The following is a 23,431-nucleotide window of genomic DNA, read 5'->3' on the forward strand; positions in this document are numbered from 1 at the left end:
TTTTCCATTCACGGATGTGAAACTTTGCTTTGTGTGATTCCTCAGTCTGAGGTGTTGCAGGCAGCTGTTTTTTTTTACAGCGTTTCATTCAAACAATGGCAATTAGAGATCCATGCTGTTATCTATCTATAATATGCAATCCAGCTGCTTGTACCCTGCTGAGTAGGGCTTCCCATTTCTGCTACATTGCTCAGTTGAATAATTCATGCCATTGAACCTTTAGACACAGATTTACACTACCCACCCCAGTGAGACGGCATTCCCTGTTGGAGAGGACTGACCAATCTGCAATGATCAGCACACAGAGCCATAGAGAAACCGACCCTTTGGTTCAACTCATCCATGCTGACCAAATATCCTAAATTAACCTAGTCCATTTTACTGCACATGGTCCATATCCCTCTAAACTCTCCTATTCATGTACCCATCCAGATGCCTTTTAAATGTTGTAATTGCACCAGCCACCATCTCTTCCTCTGGCAGCTCATTCCATACACGCACCACCCTCTGCGTGAAAAGGTTGTCCGTTAGGTCCCTTTTAACCTCTCATCTTAAACCTATGCTGTCTAGTTTTGGACCCCCCCTACTCTGGGAAAAACAAATTCACTATTCACCCAACCTTCTAGAAGGTTTATCCTGACAACTGTCAGCAGATTGTTGTGAGGACCACTTGGGACATAAACACCCTTCAGGAAAGGAAGTCTGCTCTCTTTACTTTCTCTGGCCTACATGTGACTCTAGACTGGACCCAGAAACCCACACAATTGTTTGGGGGTCATGGGTTCAAAGCCCACCATGGAAGATGGTGAAATTTGAAGTTAATAAAAATCTGACATAAAAAGCGACCCTTAAGCGAATATGTAATCACTCACTGTCAATTGTTATAAAAACCCATTTTGTTCATTGGTGTTCTTTAAGGTAGGAAATCTGTTGTCCTTGCCTGTTCTGGCTGATTGAGACTCCAGACATCGCAATTGGGTTGGCGCTTAGCCGCACTGTGGGCAGTTAGGAATTGCCAAAACAGCCATTCCTGGCCAGCAATGCTCACAAACTAATCCCACAAGTGAATAAAATGAAGAAACTGGCATGAATATCATGAAGTTGAGAAATACAGCAGACATGTGTACAACTAACTTATGTACAAACAGTATATTCCTCAGTCACCTCAGTGGCAGGGCTATCAGTTTACAACTGAAGAACATGTCATGTTTCAAGTGGTCTGAAGTAAGATGGAGTATGAGAACCTCAGCTCACAAGCTCTGGTTCAGTGATGACATCATCAGCAGGCCTCCTAAACACACACTAACAGACTGAATGTGAGACAGACTTGAGGGCACATTATTAAGGTCAGACGAGGGAGATTTAAAAAAGACATGTGAGGCAATTGTTTTACACAGAGGTGGTTTGTGCGTGGAATGAACTTCCTGAGGAAGTGGTAGATGTGGGTACAATTGCAACGTTTGGACCAGTGCATGAACTGGAAAGGTTTGGAGGGATATGAGCCAGGAGCAGGCAGGTGGGACAAATTTAGTTTGAGATTATAGTCAGCATGGACTGGTTAGACCAAAGGGCCTGTTTCCATGCCCTATGACTCTATAACTCTATAACACAACATCCCTCTTTATTCAAAGATAAAAACTTACCCCAAACAGAGCTACCTGATTGTAAAACATGAACTGGGTCAGCTCAGTGGCTGATTAGCGAGTTTGTGATGCAGAGTGACCAGCTGATGTTACCATGACAGGCTCTCCTTCTCAACCTTGACCCTCACCTAAGATGAGGTGCCTCTCAGGTTAAAACTCCATCAGTCTTCTCTCTCTCTCTCTCGCTAATGAGAGAGCAGTACTATGGTAGCAATAGTATGTTCACATGATTGTACATAGGCATATGATGTCAATTGTGCAAACAGAGTTTACAAGACTAATGTTTCAAACTCCAATGTATCTCTTTGGAGGTTTAACAACTCATGGATGTGTTTTCATTTGTCCACTTCCCTTGCTGCCAATGTGGTCAGGTTGTATTGACTTGTTGTTCACATGTGTTTGTTCTGAGGTTTGGTATCACCTTTGGAACCAGATTTCCTGCACATGTCCAGTACCCCTTGGTGGCACATGCTCTAATAACTGGTCGATAGATGTTTGGGGTTGCTGTCTGTATGACCTGAGTCCAAGTCTGCTCCTCCTCATGCGAAATGCTTGGTGGATTTGCGCCATGGTAGCAGTGGTCGTTGTTCATAAAAGATTCCAACATCCTGGTGGTAGATATTTGGAAAACTAATTGAAGACCAAACAGCTAACAGTTACAGATAACAAAGAATTTTGGACAAAGAGACACTTTCTTGCCATTAAGCAGCATCAGTTTCTGTGAATTCTGAGAGCTACACTGATCTGTGAATAGGAATATAACCATCAAGAAAAGAACTAATATATTTTTGATTAGAATGTAAGTTATTACAAGGTAAAATAATTTCTAAGATGCCTTCAATAAAGAAAAATTAATGAGGCTGAAATACACTTTTGAGCTGAAACATAAAGCAAATGATGCCAATGCAGTGTATTACAGAACATTGGAACGTTAAAATGTGCTACTCCTAATAACTGATGCAAATAAGTTACAGTCAATTAGAACAACAACTGCAAAGTCTCATTATTAAGGAAGAAGTTTTAACTTACATTGACACACAGTTTAAGTGGTACAGTGCAACACTATTATGGTGGAAACAATTAACAAAGGCTTCATTATGGATCCAATGGATACCCAGTGTCACCCTTTCTCAATCACAGCTACAAAAATGGGCCAAGCAACAGGTGAACCTGAGAAAAGAGCTCTAAAAAAACTTGCTTGTCACTGGTAGGGAGGAGCTTCGCACAATTAACACACCTGGCCTTTCTATGATCAATAGAAAAACCCAAAAATGAGTTGTAAGGTTTTCAAAGACCAGCTCATGAGTGTAAAACAGAAACATGCCTGTAGGAGGTAGCTTCTTGTCTAAGTAGTCATCTCCATATCATCTGTTCCTTTTTTAGCATTTCTGCTTGATGTTTCCTGGACTTGGTACAAGAGTGACTCTCCAGGGGTCCACATAGGTCTTTGACAGTCTCTGAATTTAAATCCTCGGTCATCTTTTGGCTGTTTAAGTCTTCTTTTGAAAAACAGAAATTAGAATTAAAAGTTTAATATGTCCACGAATGCTTCAGGATGCTGATCCATTATTACAGCACAAAGGAGAATATTTCCAGTGGAGTGTCATGCTTCAAGTGATCCTGGGGTAGGATGGAGTCTGAGACCTTTATACCCTCAGGTCACATGCCATGAGACAGTGATGTTATCCTGAACATTTCTCCAAAAGGCAACGAAAACAGAAGTTGCTGGAAAAGCTCAGCATCTGTGAAGAGAAACTAGGGTTAACGTTACGGATCCGGTGACCCTTCCTCAGGACCTAAAGGCACACTGACATGTGACTGTGAGACATAACACATCATGGGCACTTTGGGGCATAGTCAGTACATTGACCCTGTCACTAAAAACCAAAGGAACACGCTGGTTGCTGCAATCTGTCAGTCGTGGAGATGTGTGGCCTGCATACTGCCACCACACCAGCACTGAAACTCATATAGCATATTATCATGTGTTCTTGCCTTTGAAATAGTATTCTTGTGAATTTCCTGATGAGTTAAAGTTGAAAAGCTTTGACAAAATGTGAAATTTTGTAACAATTGCTGTAACATTTTTACAGGTTGTAGGGAGGAGAGGACAATTTGTAAAATGTCTTTAATGTGATTAGCTGCTTGACGTTGCTATGGCATTGCTGCCAACTCCATGGCAGGAACTGGCTGCTTGGTGATTGGTGTGATCGCAGTGAGACTTGCTTTGTGGCTAAAGTCTGGAAACGGGAAGGTGATTGTACAATACACAATCTTGCATTCCTTTCACTTTTGCAAATTAGATGTATTATTGATCAGATGGACCATGAGCAGAGGAGTGGCAGATGGACTTTCAGCGAGATGAATATGAGGTGTTACATTTTGGTAAGGCAAATCAGGACAGGACTTATACACTTAATGATAAGATCCAAACAAAGAGACCTTGGAATGCAAGTTCATAGCTCCTTGAAAATGGAGTCGCAGGTAGATAGGATAGTGAAGGTGGCGTTTGGTACACTTGCCTTTATTGTCAGTGCATTGAGTATAGTTGGAAGGTCATGTTGCAGCTATACAGTACATTGGTTTGGCCACTTTTGAAATACTACATTCAATTTTGGTGTCTCTGCTATAAGAAAGATGTGAAACTTGAAAGAGTTCAGGAAAGATTTAGAAGGATGTTGCCAGGATTGGAAGGTTTGAGCTACAGGGAGAGGCTAGAGCTGTATTCCCTGGAGCATCAGAGGCTGAGGGGTGACCTTATAAAGGTTTATAAAATCATGAGGGGCATGGATAGGATAAATAAGCAAGGTCTTTTTCCCAGGGATTGGGTAGTCCAAAACTAGAGGTCATAGGTTTAGAGTGAGAGGGGAAAGATTTAAAAAGGACCTAAAGGGCAACTTTTTCATGCAGATGGTGGTGCGTGTGTGGAATAAGCTGCCAGAGGAAGTGGTGGATGTTGGTACAATAACAATGTTTTTTTTAAAATATAAGAAAAAATAGATTTTTAAATATTACAAGAAATACAAAACAATGCAATTCAAAACAGTACAAAAATAGTACAAAACTAAACCCAAATAATAAAACAAAATTCCCCAACCCACCCTCCTATACGAATGTACAAACATATATAGAGAAGTATAAAATTCAAAAAAAAACTAAACTAGTTATTTCACTAAATAAATAAATACCTAACAACAAACAAATAAATAGTAATAACTCAGCCCAGCCAAACAAAACACTTGTACATTCACAGTTCCTCCTCCCTGGATATTGGACTCATGAAACACAATCTTTACGGCTATATAAAAGCCCTTGTTAGTGTGGCAGATAAATCTGTGTCCAGGTATTTCAAAAAGGGTTGCCATGTCTTCTAAAAATTCTCAGTTTTGTGGTGTATCATATTTGTGAGAAAATCCAGGGGAATATGCTCCATAACAATCTTCCGCCAACTTGATAGACCTGGGGAGTTTTCTGATATCCAACCTAGCAAGATATTCTTCCTTGCACAGAATGTAAGAATATTGAAAAGTTTTGCCTTATGCGAGTCTGCAGGAAATACAATGGGTAGGCCCAAAAGGAGCAAAGTAGGGTCCTTCTCCACCCCTACACCTAAAATCCTCTTCATTGCACCCACCACAGTGCTCCAATATGTTTGAAGCCTGTCACAAGACTAAAGACAATGGGTAAGAGTACCCGTACAGACCTTGCACTTGGGGCATGCTGAAGATACCCCTGGTTTAAATTTTGACAAACAGTCTGGGGCTAAGTGGACCCTGTGGAGAATCTTCAACTGTAAAGCATGGGTCCTATTGCAAATTGATATCTTCCTTGCATTCTCCCAAATATCCTCCCATGCCTCTGAAGAAACTTCAACACCCAGCTCTCTTTCCCACATCTTGCAGAGTCGATCAGACTCATCTGAGGTGGCACCCCCCAATTGGTGATATAGAGTACTGACAGAGAGTGTACCCTTAGCCCTTAGTAGCCCTCTTTCTCTGTCAAATTTGTAGGGATCAGTCAAAAGTGAGGTCCTTTTTTGAATAAAATCCCTAACTTGAAAAAAACAAAAGGTAACTCGTACTTCCGTACTAACTGATCGAAGGACATCATTACATCTCCCTCAAATAAATCGCCCATGCAAGATATACCCCTAGCTGTCCAACGTTTAAATCCTGAATCTATCATACTTGGTTGAAAACTCGGCATACCCACTAAAGGTGTAAACAAAGATGTTTTGCCAATATTACCTTCCCTCTGCCAAATTGCCCTCCATGCTTTAACAGTATTGATGACTATTGGGTTATGGCAATATTCCCTAACTGTCCTCACCTTGTCCAAAAACAGCAAACTGGTAAAGGGTCACCTTGCCTGGGAGACTTCGATATCTAGCCATATTGAAAGAGGGTCCCCATAAACCCAATCATTTACGTAGGTCAAAAGCGAGCTTAATTGGTAATTTTTAATGTTTGGAAGTTCTACTCCCCCCAATCTGTGAGGCAACTGCAGTTTGGCTAATTTAATGAGGGGCCGTTTACGGTGCCAGATAAAGGAGCTGAACCAACTGTTCAGTCTCCTGAGTGTTTGTTTATTGAAAATCAGGGGGAGCATCCATATAGGGAATAGCAAACAAGGGAGACTATTCATCTTAATAAGCGCTATCCGACCCAACCATGAGACTGGAAGTGCCTCCCACCTTTGGAGATCTTGTTTAATTTTTTTCAAATAATTGAGTAAAATTGGCTTTGAACAGCCAATCCAGAACTGGACTAATGAATATGCCCAAATACTCAAAGCCCCACTGTGACCACCTAAATGGGAATCTTTAGTCACTCTCAAGAGCCAACTCTTTCGTAAGACCACCCATAGGCATAGCCTCTGATTTAGCAAAATTAATCTTATACCCTGAAAAAGTGCCAAACGCGTGAATGCATTGTATCAGGCAAAGCACTGAGACTGCTGGATTTGTCAAGAAAATTAGAACATCATCTGCATACAGCGAGATCTTATGTAACTTTGAGCCCACTTTTGGAGCTGATATATTGAGATCCCCACGAATGGCCTCTGCCAACGGTTCAATCACCAACGTAAAAAGTAATGGTGAAAGGGGATAGCCCTGCCGGCTGTCCCTAGAAATATTAAAATTGCTTGATCATATCCCGTTGGTAATGACCGCAGCGAGAGGTACACTGTAGAGAACCTTTACCCATCTTATGAAAGCTTTGCCCAGACCAAACCGGTCTAGAGTATAGAAAAGGTACGGCCACTCAACTCGTCAAATGCCTTCTCTGCATCTAAAGAAATCACCAATCCCTGTATTGACTGCTGTCGGCATGCTTGAATTACGTTAAGCAGCCTCCTAATGTTATTGGAAGATCTGCGATCCTTTATGAAGCCTGTCTGATCCTCTTTAATGATAGAAGGTAACACAGTCTCCAGCTTTAATGCAAGGGCCTTAGAGAGGATTTTAAAGTCCACATTTAAGAGCGAGATGGGCCTGTATGAAGCACAGTCTTCCGGGACCTTCCCTTTTTTAAGCATAAGTGAAATATTGGCCTCTCTCAGAGATGGTGGGAGACAAACATGACTGTATGAATCATTAAACATATTCAGCATCGGGACTGACAGTATACTTATAAATTCGTTATAGAATTCTCTGGGAAATCCATCAGGCCCAGGCGCCTTTCCACTCTGAAGCTGCCTCACAGCTTCCTGCACTTTTTGCTCTGATAGTGGGGCATTGAGAAAGGACTGTTGTTTGGGAGTCACACCCGGGAGCTTCAGATCTCTAAAAAAGGATTCCATTTTGGCCTGCCCCTCCTCACAACCCTCAAACTGATATAACTTAGAGTAGAATCTCTGGAACGCCACATTAATTTTTTTAGAATCACATGTTAGGTTTCCAGACTCTTCCCTATTCGCTGTAATGGTTTGTGGGGCTCTTCTCTTTCTGGCAAGGTATGCTAAGTATTTGCCTGGCTTGTCACCATGCTCCTATAACCTTTGCTTAGCAAAAGCCAGCTCCATCTTTGCCGTCTGTGTGAGCACGGAATTTACCGCAGTGCCGTAACCTCTGTAGTTTGACCAATGAGGGTCTGTCAAAATAGGCCTTCTCGGCTGCCTTCAACCATGCTTCAAGGAGACGTTGCTGCTCACCCTTCTCCCGCTTCCTACTAGTGGAATATGAAATAACTAACCCTCTGGCATAAGCTTTGGCAGTTTCCCAGAGAACACGAGCTATCAATCAAGCCTATGTTGATGTCTAGGAATGCCCGAAATTCCCTAGAGAAATACTCCACAAACTTGCTGTCCATGAGAATAAAGGGGTCCATTCACCAGTACCTTGAGCCCACTGTAACATCCTTAATTTTAACCATGAGGTACACTGGAGCATGATCAGAGATGGCAATATTACCAATCGTACAGGATGCCACCAGATCCAGGGTTACCGCAGGGGTCAGAAAAAAATCAATCCTCGTGTGACATCTGTGCGGATTGGAGAAAAACGTGAAATCTCTACCTGTAGGGTGGAGACACCTCCAGACATCCACCAATCCTAATTCCCCACACAAACCCAATAACTGTTTAGTTTGTGCAGAGGGTATCGAGGGACCTTTAGGCAACCTGTCTACTGTGGGGTCCATGAGGCAGTTAAAATCTCCCCCTTTAATGATGTGCCAAGACTTGATTCTTATCAGTTTAGAAAAAGCATCTACCAAGAATTTAAGAGGATGAGCTGGGGGACAATAAACATTTAAAATGCCGTATTCTTCCCCATTTATCAAGGCTTTAAGAATTACAAACCTCCCGTATGTGTCTTTAACACATTCCAACAATTTAAATGAGAGATTTTTCCTAACCAATATAGCCACTCCCCTATTTCTGGTATTAAATGATGAAAAATAAACTCGGTCAAAGCCATTCTCCTCTGATTTCAGATGCTCCTTGTCATCTAAATGTGTCTCCTGTAACAAAGCAATATTCACCTTCTCCTTTCTAAGACTCAAGAGTACCTTCTTTCTCTTAATTGATGAGTGACTTCCCTTGATATTCCAGGTACACCATTTAATCAAATCATTAGCCATAATCTTCTACAATTACATGTAAATTCCAGAGAGGAGGAACCCAAACCACAAATTGCTGAGCCTTAGTGTCGCATGGTCCACCAAATATAAAAACTACATAAACTTAAACCACTACATTTAACAAACATACACAATTACTAAAAATAAAAAACAACAAAAACCAGAAAACAAACCAACATATAAAGTGCCAATAGTGCTGAGTAGGGGAACTCACCCCCTGCCCGGAGGGGGCAACTACCCATCCCGAACTGCCCATAAATAGGCATCTAACCATCTCAACCACCTTCACTTCTCCCAGCTAGAGCCGCATCGCAAGCACAAGCTAAAAAGAATAAACACCCCATAGAATATCAATATGAATAAAAAAAATTATTTTATACAAAAAAAGGGGGAATAAATACCCCACCCATCCTTTGGTATGTCCTAACTTAGAGATTTAAAATGTACATCTTAACCACTGCCAGACAAATTATTATCAATAGAGGAAAAAAGGGAAAAAAGGGGATAAACAAAGGTCCAACTGGATTTCCTCCATTTCTTTTACAGAATGATAAACGCATACCCAAGCAACAATATTTATACATACTACAATTGTTTAGGTTAGTTTGTCCACAAAGTCTCTTGCCATCTCTGATGTGTCAAAGAGATGCATGGATCCATCTAAGGTGATCCGAAACACTGCCGGATATCTCAGGGAGTACTGAATCCCAAGCTCCTTCAATCTTCTCTTGACACCATCATACGATTTTCGTTTCTGGATCACAGCCACTGAAAAGTCCTGAAAAAAACATGATCTTAGACCCCTCGTAAATTAGGGCCTTTGGACCTGGAAGCCCCCATGACTCTCTCCTAATCCCAGTAATGATGAAACCGCACCAGGAAAGGACGAGGGCGTTGACCCAGACCCGACCTCCGTGCTGCAATCCAGTGAGCCCTCTCTATCTTCAATCCTCTCATACTAGTCTCCAAGTCAAGGAATTTCGGAAGCCAATCTTCAACAAATTCCGCAGGCCGCTCACCTTCCTTACCCTCAGGCAGACCGATGATCCGAATGTTTTTTTCTCCTGCCCCTGTTTTCAAGATCATCCACTTGGTCACGCAAATTACGAACCTGCGTCTTCAGGGCTTGGATGTCTTCCTTGAATGAACTGGCATCAGCTTTCACCGCTGTGACCCTGTGCTCCACCTCATCCGTCCTCTTCTCCAGGTCTCCCAGCTGCTGCTCATGCTTCTGCAGCATGAGGGAGACTGGAGCCAGCTTCTCTTCAATCTGTTTCCGCAACATCTCGCGAGATTTCGAGAGCTGGTTCATCGGGTCCTGGAGAGTAATCGGCTCCGAGGCTGCTGCGGGCTGAGCTGCAGGCCTGGCCTCAGATGCTCCTCCCCCCATTTTTAGGCTTTTCTGGACAGCTGAAAATACAGGTAAGTCAATTTTTAAATGTTTCTTGGGGCTCCACAATCTTTCCAATGCTCCAAGAAATCCTGATGACTGGGTTGGGTGGGTTAAAGGATCGTTCTGCTCCTGCTGCGATGCGAAGCTCTGCAGTGTGATCTTGTCAGATCACTGCCATCTTAGATCCCCACAATAACAATGTTTAAAGGGCAGCTGGATGGGTACATGAATAGGAAGGGTTTAGAGGGATATGGGCCAAATGCTGGCAAATAGGACTAGATTTATATAGGATATCAGGTTGGCATGGATGAGGTGGACCACGAATTCTGTTTCTGTACTGTACATTTCTATGACTCTATAACCCTCTGACCGGAGCTTAAATTGTTGCTGCAGCCCCGGTGGTATGGTGTATTGCACATGCTGTGAGGGACTCTCTTTTGCTGAACGCTGTATATTTTCATGTCATTCTTTCAGAAAGAGAGGCAATGGGTTCTGCCTTGTCCCATTTACACTTGCCTGCACCAAACAGCAAGCACGATGATAAAGCATGCTTCTTTACTGACATTAATTGAGTTCCTTTTCCCGAAATTCTACTAAAGACCCACAAATGCTGGTGCAATATAAAGTTGACATGAGATTGTTCAGATGCACATGCTTGTGATCACCCTGGTCCCAGTGTCCAAAATGAACCAGCTGAAAATACTCCTCTGTCTCTCCCATGCTTTTGAGATGATTCTGTCCTCTGAATTTGAGGAAGAGTTACTCAAACTCTAAAACGCTCAGTGAATGGATGAATCTTTTGAGAGAGAGCTTTTTTCTGCATCCTAGTTTCAGTCACGTGCATCTCAATTCTCCTGTTTCAGATTCTGCCATTAATAGCAAGTTGTGGAAATGTCTGGCACTGCCCTTCCTAAAGTATTGAACTACACTCTAAGGGATGTGCTGGGATTGGCTGCTGCATCGGCAAATAGCAGGCACTGGAATGAGGGAAGATGGATCTGATATATTCTTGGCACTGCTGAGGAGGTGGTATGGTTGGAGGAGTTAGTTAGTCATCCAGTGATCCTGGACAAAACATGTTTTGGACATCAGGAGAGGCAAGGATTGGACTCAGTCACTGAACAGCCCACAAACATGTATGTAATATGGGAAGGGTAACCATTTATGAGTCTCTATTTCCTATAGAACTGTACTCCATCTGCAGGTGTTTCCCTCTCTACCCAATACACACGCGCGCGCGCGCACGCACGCACACCGACACACACACACACATACAGACATACACACACATGCACGCACGTGCGTACACTCACAAACATGTATATAAGCACGCACACAAGCATACACATACACACATGTACACGTGTGTGTGCACACACTCAAACACATGCACATCCACAAGCACGTACACACTTGTATACACACACGTACACATACACAGTTACACGCTTTCATTTCAGAAAGCTCAGGAGCTCAGAGAGTACAATAATACAAAATGCCATTGTGACAAGATATAGTACCTCTTTGCAAACTTGGTTGTTACACATCAGATTGTTAACATCCAGTTGTTTCTTTATTCTCTCAGGGGATGTAGGTGCCACTGGCAAGGCCAGCATTTGTTGCCCATCCACAATTGCCTTTGGAGGCTCATGGGGCTGCTACAGAGGGCAACGTCTCCCCTCCAACGGAATCTCACTAACTAGTTTATAAATTCGGATTTATAAAGCAGTTAATGAGCCAGACTGAGGAAATTGTGGTGTTTCTTCTTATTAATTTGTGGGTGATGTCATTGCTTGCAAGGCAAACACTTAATCTCCATCTTTAATTGCCCTTAAGTGAGTGACTTGCTGGGCCAATTTCAAAGGCAGTTAAGAGTCAACCGCATTGCTGTTGGTTGGGAGTCACGTATAGGCCAAAACTGGGTAAGGATGTCAGATTTCTTTTTCTTGACAAAGTTTGGGAGACAGGTCGGGTTTTAAAACAAGCTGGTAGTTATGTGGTCCTCATTACTGGGACTAGATTTTTAGTCAGGGTTTATTTAATTAACTGAATTTAAATTCTCTAGCTGCCATGATGTGGTTTAAGCTCCTGTCTCTGGATACTTTAGTCCAGGCCTCAGAATTACTAAGGCTGGAATACATTCACTCACACCATCACGTGAGTTCACCTCTAAATCTTTGAACTCAACAATAAGTTGATTTTAAAACACAAAAGCAAACATTCCAATGGGAGTGACAGTGCCACATCAGTGAACCTATTGCTATCATTCCAGACATATTTTCACATTGACTTGAAGCAGCCAGTCCCTCTTTTCAGAGATGAGGGAAAACAGCAGCAGGCTTTTTGTCACCGGCAGAGATGACAGACTGTTGGTTGAGTTGGCTGGGAAGCTGACGATGGCAATGGAACAGGGTTTTTAATTAGGGGATTTCATCAAAGCAAGGCTTTCCTGGCAATGGAGCAGAGGATTTCTCTGTGTCAATGGGGTCACGTTGCATTCTGCAGCAAGGTGGAGGGAGGGGGGGGAAGGGAAGTGAAAAGCATTTATGCATCTCGCCGTGCCAACAAACACACTCTCCATCAGCTGGTGACAAAGGATTACAATGGACTCCCGAAGCAATAACCAGATGCTGTCAGGTAAGTGAGAAGTATCTATTTTGATGCATTGCCTAGCTAGGACAATCAGTGAATATAGCATCAGGCACCAGTGACTGAACCGACATTCTATGCATTAGGAATGCTGTGCTAAGACGCTAGATTTTTTCTTCATAACTAAGTTAAAACTCCACTTAAATTCACAGTCGCACATGCATAATAACATCTGACTATGAAGGACGCCGGTTCTTCAATCCTGCAGTGTAGCAATCAAAGGGAAGGCTTCTTGCGGGGTAATGCTGGTTCTTTATTGATCCAGAGAGGCTTAAGCATAAATCGATTGCAACACAAATCAGGAGTGAGCTGCCCTGATTGTTTTCAGTTGCCTGCAGTGAGGCATATGAAAATTGGAATACTGCAGTCTCTGCGGAATAGGGGTGACCTTGCTTCAGAGAGAGAGAGAGAGAGAGAGAGAAAGAGAGAGAGAGAAGCTGTTCTGAGTCTGTTCGAACAAGATACAGACTGGATCACAAAACAGGCAATAAACACATCCAAGCTAAAATCCACAATGGGTCATGAAAATCTAACACCGGGTTTACAAGCCTTGAAGATGCTTATTTTGTTGCAGAGATTTCAAGTTTTAACTCATTCAGTAAAAAGAAGTACACCTGGTAATGATAAGCTCAATCTGTCATAGTGATACCTCATGCACAAACAAAATACAAATAATTTAAGAATGTATGTATAATCTTGATGTTTTCATACCTCAGTCATACCCCGGTGTTTACATTCACTGCTAGGCTTACCCCATCTCAGGTGGCCTGCCCAATCATCCCCTCTGTGCACTGGGAGGTGTCTCAATGCACCATATCTATCTCCTCTGGACCACAACTTTCACCTTGCTCAATGTCCTAAGATATTGCAGAAAACATTCTGCAGTGACAAGGAATTTTGAACAAAAGGAAAGATGTGTATTTACGTGGCATCTTGCGTTACCTCAAGTCTTCCCCAAAGTCTTTTATAGACAATGCAACACTGGTAAAGTTGTATATGCGTCAGCTAATTTACACACAGCCAATCTCATGAGTAAAATGTTATAATGACCAGATTTCTTTTTTTTAAAATAACTTTGGTTGAGATAAATATTGACCAGAAAACAGGGAATAACTCCCTTCATTTTTTTATACCTGCCCAAGACGGTATATGGGACCTTGGTTTAACGTCTCATCTGAAACCTCCAACACCATAGCACTGTCTCAGACTTGCACGGGAATGTCAAGTATGATATTGAGTCTAAGTCTCTGGTTTCTGTTCCCTTTATCCCCACATCGATAGGTCAGCACTGAAAGGGGATACTGCTGACCCCCTTCCAACTCCATTTTGATTTAGCCCCTTCCATTTTGCCCTGATTCCTCCCACCCCATCATCGTCACTTTTGATGTTTTGCATTGTTCATAATAGGCTTTGTGTGTAAATATTTGATTGGCTACACGAGTGATTACTGGTGGTCGTTAATCAGGAAAAAACAGGAAAAAAGGTCACTGTGAGTTTGGTGGTGGGAATGTCACTTAGTTGTGTATGATAACACTTCAGAGTATGAAAAAGAAGAAAAAAACGTTTCCCCACATGATGTGGAGGGGTGTGCTCAAGTCAGAGGACCTCCACATGGACCTACTGCTGGGCCTGGCTAAAGTGGCCAAATAGCGGGCCGTGAAGGGCATCGTCATTCCAGAGGCCTGCCCCTCCTGCCTGGCTACAATTGTGCCCAGGTGTCCACAGAGACTGAACACACAGTGTCAACTAATCCTGGAGGCATTAAAAACAGGTAGGCACCATAGTAGCTAGATTGCAACATTTCCTTTCTCAATTCAATTTTGCTTTAGCCCCTCCCTTGTTTCATAGAAACATAGAAGATATGAGGAGGAGGAGGCTATTCAGCCCTTCAAGCCTGCTGCGCCATTCATCATGGTCATGGCTGATTGTCCAACTCATTAATCTAATCCTGCTTTTCCCCCAAAACCTTTGATCCCATTCACCCCAGGTGCTATATCGAGCTACCCCTTGACTACATGTCATGTTATGGTATCAACTACTTCCTGTGGTAATGAATTCCACATTTCTTCACCCAAAGGGTGGTGAGCCTGTCTCCTCAGCTCCATTTCGTAACGTTCCTTTTGATGTTGCTGAGCTGCCCCTGTTGGCCAGTGCTTATAAATCATCACCTGTTGAATTTGCCAAATGCGTGATTTGGTGGTGGGTAGTCAAAAAAATTAAAATAGTTAAAAATGAACAATTTCAGTTCTCATGTGGCACCATGGAAGTGTCCTTACCTCTCAACCAGGAGGCATGGGTTCAAGTCCCACAGTGTGTCATAACATCTCTGAGCAGGTTGATTAGAAAATATCTAAAAGAACGTTTCCTTTCTTAAGTTTTCTCCCATATGCTGCTACCCTCCTACACTTCCTGGCTTCAGATGGGTCAAGATTTCACCATAACTTTTTTGTCATAATGCCATGACGCTGCTACATCCTCTGTCCACATTCCTACAGGAGATAGAGGTCATGGGTTTGAAAAGATGAAGGAGCTTTGGCAAGTCTTTCCTCACAAGCTCGCTTTTTAGTGTTGCAATCTGGAAAAGTCTGCTTCCATTTCCTCCCCCTCTCCAATTCTGCTCACCATGAAATTAAACCTGCAACTCAGGGTTCGAGGCCAGAGTATTCTGACGATAAGGGTCAAACAGATCAATCCAATCAGATTAACCCGTTGGACCTTCGTGGATCTGGACAAGTTTGGAATGAGGGGCATGGATAGGGTGAATGGCCAACATCTTTTTCTTAGGGTAGGGGAGTCTACAACTAGAGGTATAGGTCTAAGCTGAGTGTGGAAAAGTTTAAAGGGGACCTAAGGGGCAAATTTTTCACGCAGAGAGTGGTGCGTGTATGGAATGTGCTGTCAGAAGAAGTGGTGGAGGCTGGTACAACTACAACATTTAAAAGGCATCTGGATAGGTATATGAATAGGAAGGGTTTAGAGAGATATGGGCCAAATGCTGGTGAATGGGACTAGATTCATGTTGGATATCTGGTCAGCATGGACTAGTTGGACTAAAGGGTCTGTTTCCATGCTGTACATCTCTATGAGACATTATTACTTCATTGACAGGTCCATTTGTAGATTCATATTTCAGAGATTGAACCATTGGAATACTGAGTGTGCTTCACTCAGATTTCCAATTATGAATGAAGAGCAAATTCTGGAATTCTCTCAATTTAGTTGAGTACTAAAACTGCTGAAGTCATTGCAACAAAAGCTGGGCTGACCCTCCAGAGGACTGGATTCAATACTAATTGTGTAAAAGTGAACATCATCTTCCGTTTAAGTATTGCATACTGACAATGTGGGATTCCTACCACATGACTATTACAAGTTCTAATTATGCATGTGGAACATTTCTATAAATCACGGTGTACATGTCACCCCAGCACATAAGATGACCCCATTTGTCTGACCTCATAAGTCATCTTTTTGCATATACTCAGCATCTAAGTCATCTTCCTTCATAGCCACAATAAGTTACACCCACCCACACCCATTTTTTTTAGATTAGATTATCTACAGTGTAGAAAAAAGGCCGTTCGGCCCAACAAGTCCACACCCACCCACCGAAACACAACCCACCCATACCCCTACACCTAACACCAGGGCAATTTAGCATGGCCAATTCATCTGACCCACACATCTTTGGATTGTGGGAGGAAACCGGAGCACCCAGAGGAAACCCATGCAGACACTGGGAGAACGTGCCAACTCCACACAGTCAGTTGCCTGAGGCGGGAATTGAACCCAGGTCGCTGGCACAGTGAGGCAGCAGTGCTAACCACTGTGCCATCGTGCCACCCATGTTATCTCCCCACTTCTCTGCCAGCCCACTGTTTGTGTCCTATTGGCTATTCTACCATGATGTTCTGCTGAATATCTGGAAGCTGATCAACTGTAGAGGCTTTAGATTCAGGTTCTGTCCTTTTCTTATCCAGTAGACTCACACATTTGGACCAAATCAGAGACACCGAGATCAGCTGTTTGATTCAATATAGATCAACTACTGTATCATTTACAAGGTTGGGTGACACAGTGGCTCGGTGGTGCTAACCTCACAGTACCAGGGTCCTGGGTTCGATTCCAATCTCAGGCGACTGTGTGGAGTTTACATTTTCTCCCCGTGTCTGCATGGGTTTCCTCCAGGTGCTGCAGTTTCCTCCCACTGTCCAAGGATGTGCAGGTTAGGTAAAAAGATTATGCTAAATTGCCCATAGTGTTCATGGATGTGTAGGTTAGGTGTATTAGTCAGGGGTAAATGTAGAGTAATATGGTAGGGGAATGGGTCTGCGTGGGTTACTCTTCAAAGGGTCTGTGTGGACTTGTTGGTCCGAAGGGTCTGTTTCTACACTGTAGGGATTCTGTAAAGTTTTGCTCCTTGCTCCCTGAAATTGGGGTCAAATGCAAGTCAGAAGCCCCTCTTGTATGGGGCACAGGCACCGCTCTGTGACTTACCTGAAATTGACCAATTGATAGCGAAAGGTTGGACCTGGCATCCAGTTAAGGAGAGCTATCAAAGCAGGAGATGCAAGGCCAGACAACTATACTGTCATCACTGGGGATCTAGAGGGCAGTCTGGAAAATTCCAGTCAGCTTCCAATACTGGGCTCTACCAGGCACTTAACCAGCAGAATTGATGAAACTGTTGCAACCTGTCCCTTCCTGAATCTCGCTACTGTGAAAATGGCCTGATATCGCCATGGCGCTTTCAAACCTGCTCACTCGGCATTGGTAAACCAACCTACCCATAGGCCTTTTTGCCTGTCCCTATCGGGGCCTAACCAATTGGAGTCCGTCTTGGAATCGTGTGTGGCATTTTCAGGAAGTATCCATCATGAACTATTCTTGCCCCCAGCTGAGGATGTCCACCTTTCAGCCAAGGAAGAGCTATTTCCAGCATCCTTTCTTGGAGTAAGCAGATTTTCACAGGGCTGGGCGAGAGCCCTCTCATGACTACTTCTTGTCCACTACATGGACAAAATTCAGTCAAAGAACAACAAAATGAGTCATTCCTTGGTCTTCATCACCAGACTCAGAAAGAATGAATATTTTTCTGAATAGATATTGTTCAGGAGACATTTTGAGCAGGTTAGCTCCTTTTACCTCAACAAGAACTTATTCTGCATTGCATTCTTTCACAGTACATGCTTGTTTCAACATTCTTCCCTGGAAAATGTTAAATTGGAATGGTAATATTCTTAACTACGATCCAGCACCTTCTCTGATCACTCAGCTGGTTAGAGCAGTAAATTCCACTCCAGAGGAATCCTGCACCAACCTTCGATAAAGATAGTAAACAAAGGTCCCACCAAATATAAGGGATCCCAGGGCATTATTTTGAACAGAGCAATGTGCCTCTAAAGTCAAGTTATCTGTTCATTGTTCACAGGAGCTTGCTGTGTGCAAATTGGCTCCCCATTTTTCTATGTTGCAATGGCAACCATACTTCTAAATTACGTACTTAGTTGTGAAGTGTTTTGAACAGCCCAAAGTCACAAAAGGTATGAAACAACTGAGTCTCTTTTCCCCCTGTTTGCAGTTGCTAGACCTAACCCAGTCTTGGAGACCACAATGAGTCAACTGAGTTACATTGGTGTTGTGTCACTGCTTTTCCCTCATGAAACCAAGACTAACTTGCCATGATAGAATGGCGAAGCAGAGTCAATGGGCTGAGTGGCCTAATTTCTGCTCCTGTGTCTTATGTTCTTATGGTATGTGGCCATTGGTTGGTGCATTGATCTTGGCTATGAATTCCACCTTCAATAAGTCATACACATGGAAGTATGGTTAACATAGAAAAGCACACAAGGTGTATTGTGAGACACAGAGCCATAAATCTATGATTTGCATTCAAGGCGTGACATACGATAGATTACCCAGTGGTCCTGTGACATATGAACATGTGAATTAGGAGCATGAGTGGACCATTTGGCCATTTTGTTCAACTGAGTGTAGTTAATGATGGAATCAAAAGATTAACCAAGCTGATTGGGAGCAGTTTGTCCCACCATTTTGCAAAGGCACTGATGAGTCTTCAGGGCAAAATGATCAAATATAAAGATGATTAGAATGAACCAAAACTGGATACCTTAAGTGTTGGCAATAACCATTGTCGTGACAAAATTAAATCAGTAAAATATTTAAATAGTAACAGTTTATATCAAATGGGGAGATGATATAATTGCAAAACATTAGAACTTAAATGTAAAGTTAATATATTTTGCAAATGAAAAAGTTTTATTGGGATTAATGCATTATTTTATTAATGTTCATTTTTAAGAGTGAGTAGAACATAAAAATCACAGTTGCTTTCAGAGGGTTCCTGTGCCAACAGTGACACTCTTTTAGTATCTTCTTTTATCTTCTGTGGGATGTAGACTTTGCTGGCAAGTCAGGCATTTGTTGTTCAACCCTAATTGCCCTTGAACTGAGCGGACTATTTGACAATTTAGGTGTCTGGTGTCACACAAAGACCAAACTGGCTAAGGAAGGAAAATTTTCCTTCCCTCAGTGAATCAGATGGGTTTTTACATAAATTGACAATGTTTTGCAATAGATTGACCTTTTTTTTTAAATTCATCAATTGAATTCTAATTTTGCCATTGTGGGATTTGAACCCATATCCTCAGAACATCAGCCTCTGTCTTGAGATGACAATACCTCAATTCCACTGCTTCCCCGTAACATCAGGGCTATTGAAATTGGGCTATTTGACCCCCACATTAAATACAAAAACCGAAACAAATCAGCCAAGACTTTCATTTTTCACACAGACCATGTCATCTTGACAGTATCAGACTGTGTGCAAATATGTGTTGCATTACTATCAATATGTGTGCTTTGAACTGAAAAATTAATGATGGTAATAATGCCCTGCTAATCCAGCACATATTATTCATGGTTAAATTTGATGGAGCACTGTATTAATCATGATATAATCCATATGTTGATATTTTGGAACTAATATTACTTTAGGAAAACAATCATTATATGCATCAATTGTCATGTTTTCAGTTCTGGAGGATGGTAAAGCTGGTTCTACCAATCTATACTGCATCAGCAAGAAAGACACAAGAAACCTTTTGTCAGCTGTACAGAAATGTGGTTCCTTTTAACTAAACATGAGATGGATTTGGCATCATTCTGTGGGATACTGCAGCTCAGTAGGAGATCTGTAGGATTGGTGTATTCAATCCTATCAGCTACTCAGGTGATAGAACTGTTGCCTCAGCAACCAAAGATAATGGAGTCTGGGCAGCCCAAAATCTAGGTTGGCTGTCAGGTGCAGTATTGGTGCAATGCAGGGCAATCTGAAAATTCTGTCATGCGAACCTGTTGCTAAATGAAGGTCCTTTCCAATGTCTGGGCTGGTCCAGGTGAACCTTTAGAATCCAGCAGCATGAATCAACAAGTTCTCCAGCATTCTGACCAACATTCCAACACGCTGTCTGCATTTTTTTAAAAATAAAAAAAACTATAGCTGCTGTAATCTACCTGAGAACAGTGATTGAGATCTGCTGCATGTGAAGCCATTGGAATAGTTCCAAGGGAAGTGACAAGTCATGAAGGAAATGCAACTTATTTTTGTATGCGAATAACACAGCAAAATCGAAGTAACTCCATTTGTCTGCATTAAGCAACAGATTATATTCCTTTGATTGATAATATGGCACAGTTTTCAAGGTCAGAGATGATTCTCATGAAGGAAGCAGGTTGCTGCATTCTCATTTATCACAATAGTCAGCAAGATTTTATGATGAGTAAATCAAAGTTTCCAAGTTACTTAAGCAGAATTAAATGCTGGTTTGAACTATTATCCACTGGGGCAAGAAGGCTATGGTGATTCTTTCCCAAGGTTATTTTTGTTCAGCCCTTGGTAGTGGGCAGGGTAGATAAAGGCTCAAAATTATATCTTGAACTCTAGGCTGTTTCTCTTCTTTCATCCCTTCTCTCATGAAGGCAGGGGTTAGTCCTAGCTCCATTTCCTCAAGACACTGGTGTCAAAGCCCAGTGACCAGCGCAAAATGTGTGCTCTTCATTCATAAATCCAATCTTTGTTTGCTGGAAAGCTAATTAGAGTAAAAAGTGAGGTCTGCAGATGCTGGAGATCAGAGCTGAAAATGTGTTGCTGGTTAAAGTGCAGCAGGTCAGGCAGCATCCAAGGAACAGGAAATTCGACGTTTCGGGCTAAAGCCCTTCATCAGGAATCCTGATGAAGGGCTTTAGCCTGAAACGTTGAATTTCCTGTTCCTTGGATGCTGCCTGACCTGCTGCGCTTTAACCAGCAACACATTTTCAGCTCTGGAAAGCTAATTAGACAGTAAAGGAGAGAATAAATGTGCATTACAGATAAAAACACTGGTGTCCTCTTGTGACATTTACAGAAGGACATGGGTGGGGAGTATTGCATTCGGTTAATCAAATTTCAGATAAGCGAATGTTGGATAACATAGTTTAGCCAAGCTTCAGGACATTGTGATCTTACCGAATAATCTGATGTTCAGATAATCGAATGCCGGATAATCGAGGTTCCACTGTACACTGTTCTATCCTTTTCATAGAAACCCTACAGTAAGAAACATATGCTTTTCCCCAAAGGTTGTAAAACTCATGGATGTTGCAATGGAAGTCTTTAAATTATTGGAAATGCATAATAATATCAACAGCAAGTCTAAGAGTGTTATATTTAGACAGTCTTGAGTATTCAAACTGTTGCATGCACTAAGAATGCAAGAACTACATATTGTTCCATTTAATTAAAATTTATTGATATCAATCAACCTTTTAAGTTGGGATCATTTGGCCTATTGAGTCTGCATGATCTATCAAAGAGTATTCCACCCATATCCTTGCATTTACCATGGCTAACCTACCTAACCTGCATATCCCTGGACTGTGGGAGGAAAACAGAACACCTAGAGGAAACCCACGCAGGCACAGGGAGAATGTGCAAACTCAACCCAAGCAGCCATCAATGGCTGGAATCAAACCTGAGTCCTTGGTGCTGTGAGGCAACAATGCTAACCACATGCTGTCCAAAAAGGGAGTGAGCAGCTATAGGAACTTTGTTTGATTTTTCTTGTGTCCAGTGGATGGATGGATGACGTCACATATTGTTGCATTCCAACTGAGATCGCACAGTGCAAATATAACATTTGCCTGGTTTTTGTCATGCAATATGACAGGCCATGCTCACACTAAACCATTGGGGAAGCCAATGGAAATCATTATCAGCGGTAAATGTACGCAATGCAAAACATGCAGCTGGTTTGTCAATGCTAAGATGTAAATAATTTGCAAAAGTGTCTCCATCTTTGGGCAGCTCCTCATGAATAAGTCATTTCTCACATTAGATTTACACTATACTAGTACAGATTTTATCTCTCAACCCTGCAGACTTCCTGCCTCTATTCCTGATGAAGGGCTTTTGCCCAAAGTGTTGATTTTTCTGCTCCTTGGATGCTGCCTGACCTGCTGTGCTTTTCCAGCACTGCTCTAATTCAGACTTGGGTTTCCAACATCTGCAGTCCTCGTTTTTACCTAATTCAGACTATATCAATACAGTCAATCTGATGTATTCTCACTTTACATCAACATAGAAATTCAAGTTCAAATGCAGTCCTTTAACTTATTTTTTGTTTCTCTTGGTTCTTGTTGAAAGTACAGAAATTTCAACACGACCATTGTACGCTACAGTACATGGAGAGATTTAAATGGGCTCACATGAATTCCTGGTGATGTTTGTGGAATTCCCAGTACAATCTTGTCTTCCGCAAGAAGAAGTGGTTAGCACTGCTGCCTCACAGCGCCAGAGACCCGGGTTCAATTCCCGACTCAGGCGGCTGACTGTGTGGAGTTTGCATGTTCTCCCCGTGTCTGCGTGGGTTTCCTCTGGGTGCTCCGGTTTCCTCCCACAGTCCAAAGATGTGCGGGTCAGGTGACTTGGCCACGCTAAATTGCCTGTAGTGTTAGGTAAGGGGTAAATGTAGGGGTATGGGTGGGTTGCGCTTTGGCGGGTCGGTGTGGACTTGTTGGGTTGAAGGGCCTGTTTCCACACTGTAAGTAATCTTAAAAAAAAGTGTTGAATCATTGATTACTACAATGCAATGCCCTTGCTGCTCCTGTATTCCTAATCCTATCAGGTCTGTTCAGGTCACAACTGAGCTAAAGGCTCTGCTACAAATCCTTGAATCTGAACTATTCCCCTTCCTGATAAGAAGTGTCTGGAAATGGAGATGAGTGCAGCTCCAATGGAAATATTTTGCACCAGCATTTGGTGCGTAGCCCCAGCTTCCGAGACATGTGCATTGTCTTCAGCCGTAGTCGTGGAATTGCATTTGTTGAACCTGTTGCAGTTTGGCCTGAACTGAGGCATAATGTTGGCTCTCAGCTTCTACCACCCCCCACTCCCCCCTCCCCCAACCAACCCATCTTTAATAAGTGAAAGCAATATTAGTTAATTTGTTATACTTTGAATATGAATTTGAGACCACAAATCATTTATTCTTGGCCGTAAATACAACTTTTAAATGCCAAGTCATAAAATAAAAACCCTTCTGCTGTTGATGCTTTCCTGAAATAGGCTATGGGACGGTTTAAGCAGAAACATATGCTTTTCCCCA

At 42.3% G+C, this 23,431-nt stretch overlaps 1 protein-coding gene across 4 annotated transcripts in view; it reads left to right on the forward strand.

Annotated features, from left to right (window-relative positions):
* The window catches only part of luzp1 (leucine zipper protein 1), a 158,758-nt gene that overhangs the window by 89,274 nt on the left and 46,053 nt on the right, over positions 1-23,431 (forward strand). Inside the window, exon 1 of one of the 4 annotated variants that reach the window (XM_060847693.1) lies at positions 10,062-10,147. The exons of 2 other annotated variants lie outside the window; for them this stretch is intronic. The gene's annotated coding sequence lies outside the window, so the exon portion shown is untranslated. Of the gene's footprint in view, positions 1-10,061; positions 10,148-12,682; positions 12,756-23,431 lie in introns of those variants that run through there. One more of the 4 variants, XM_060847692.1, reaches the window with a different exon arrangement.

Source organism: Hemiscyllium ocellatum, chromosome 30 (genome assembly GCF_020745735.1).
Source record: "Hemiscyllium ocellatum isolate sHemOce1 chromosome 30, sHemOce1.pat.X.cur, whole genome shotgun sequence".
NCBI lineage: Eukaryota > Metazoa > Chordata > Chondrichthyes > Orectolobiformes > Hemiscylliidae > Hemiscyllium > Hemiscyllium ocellatum.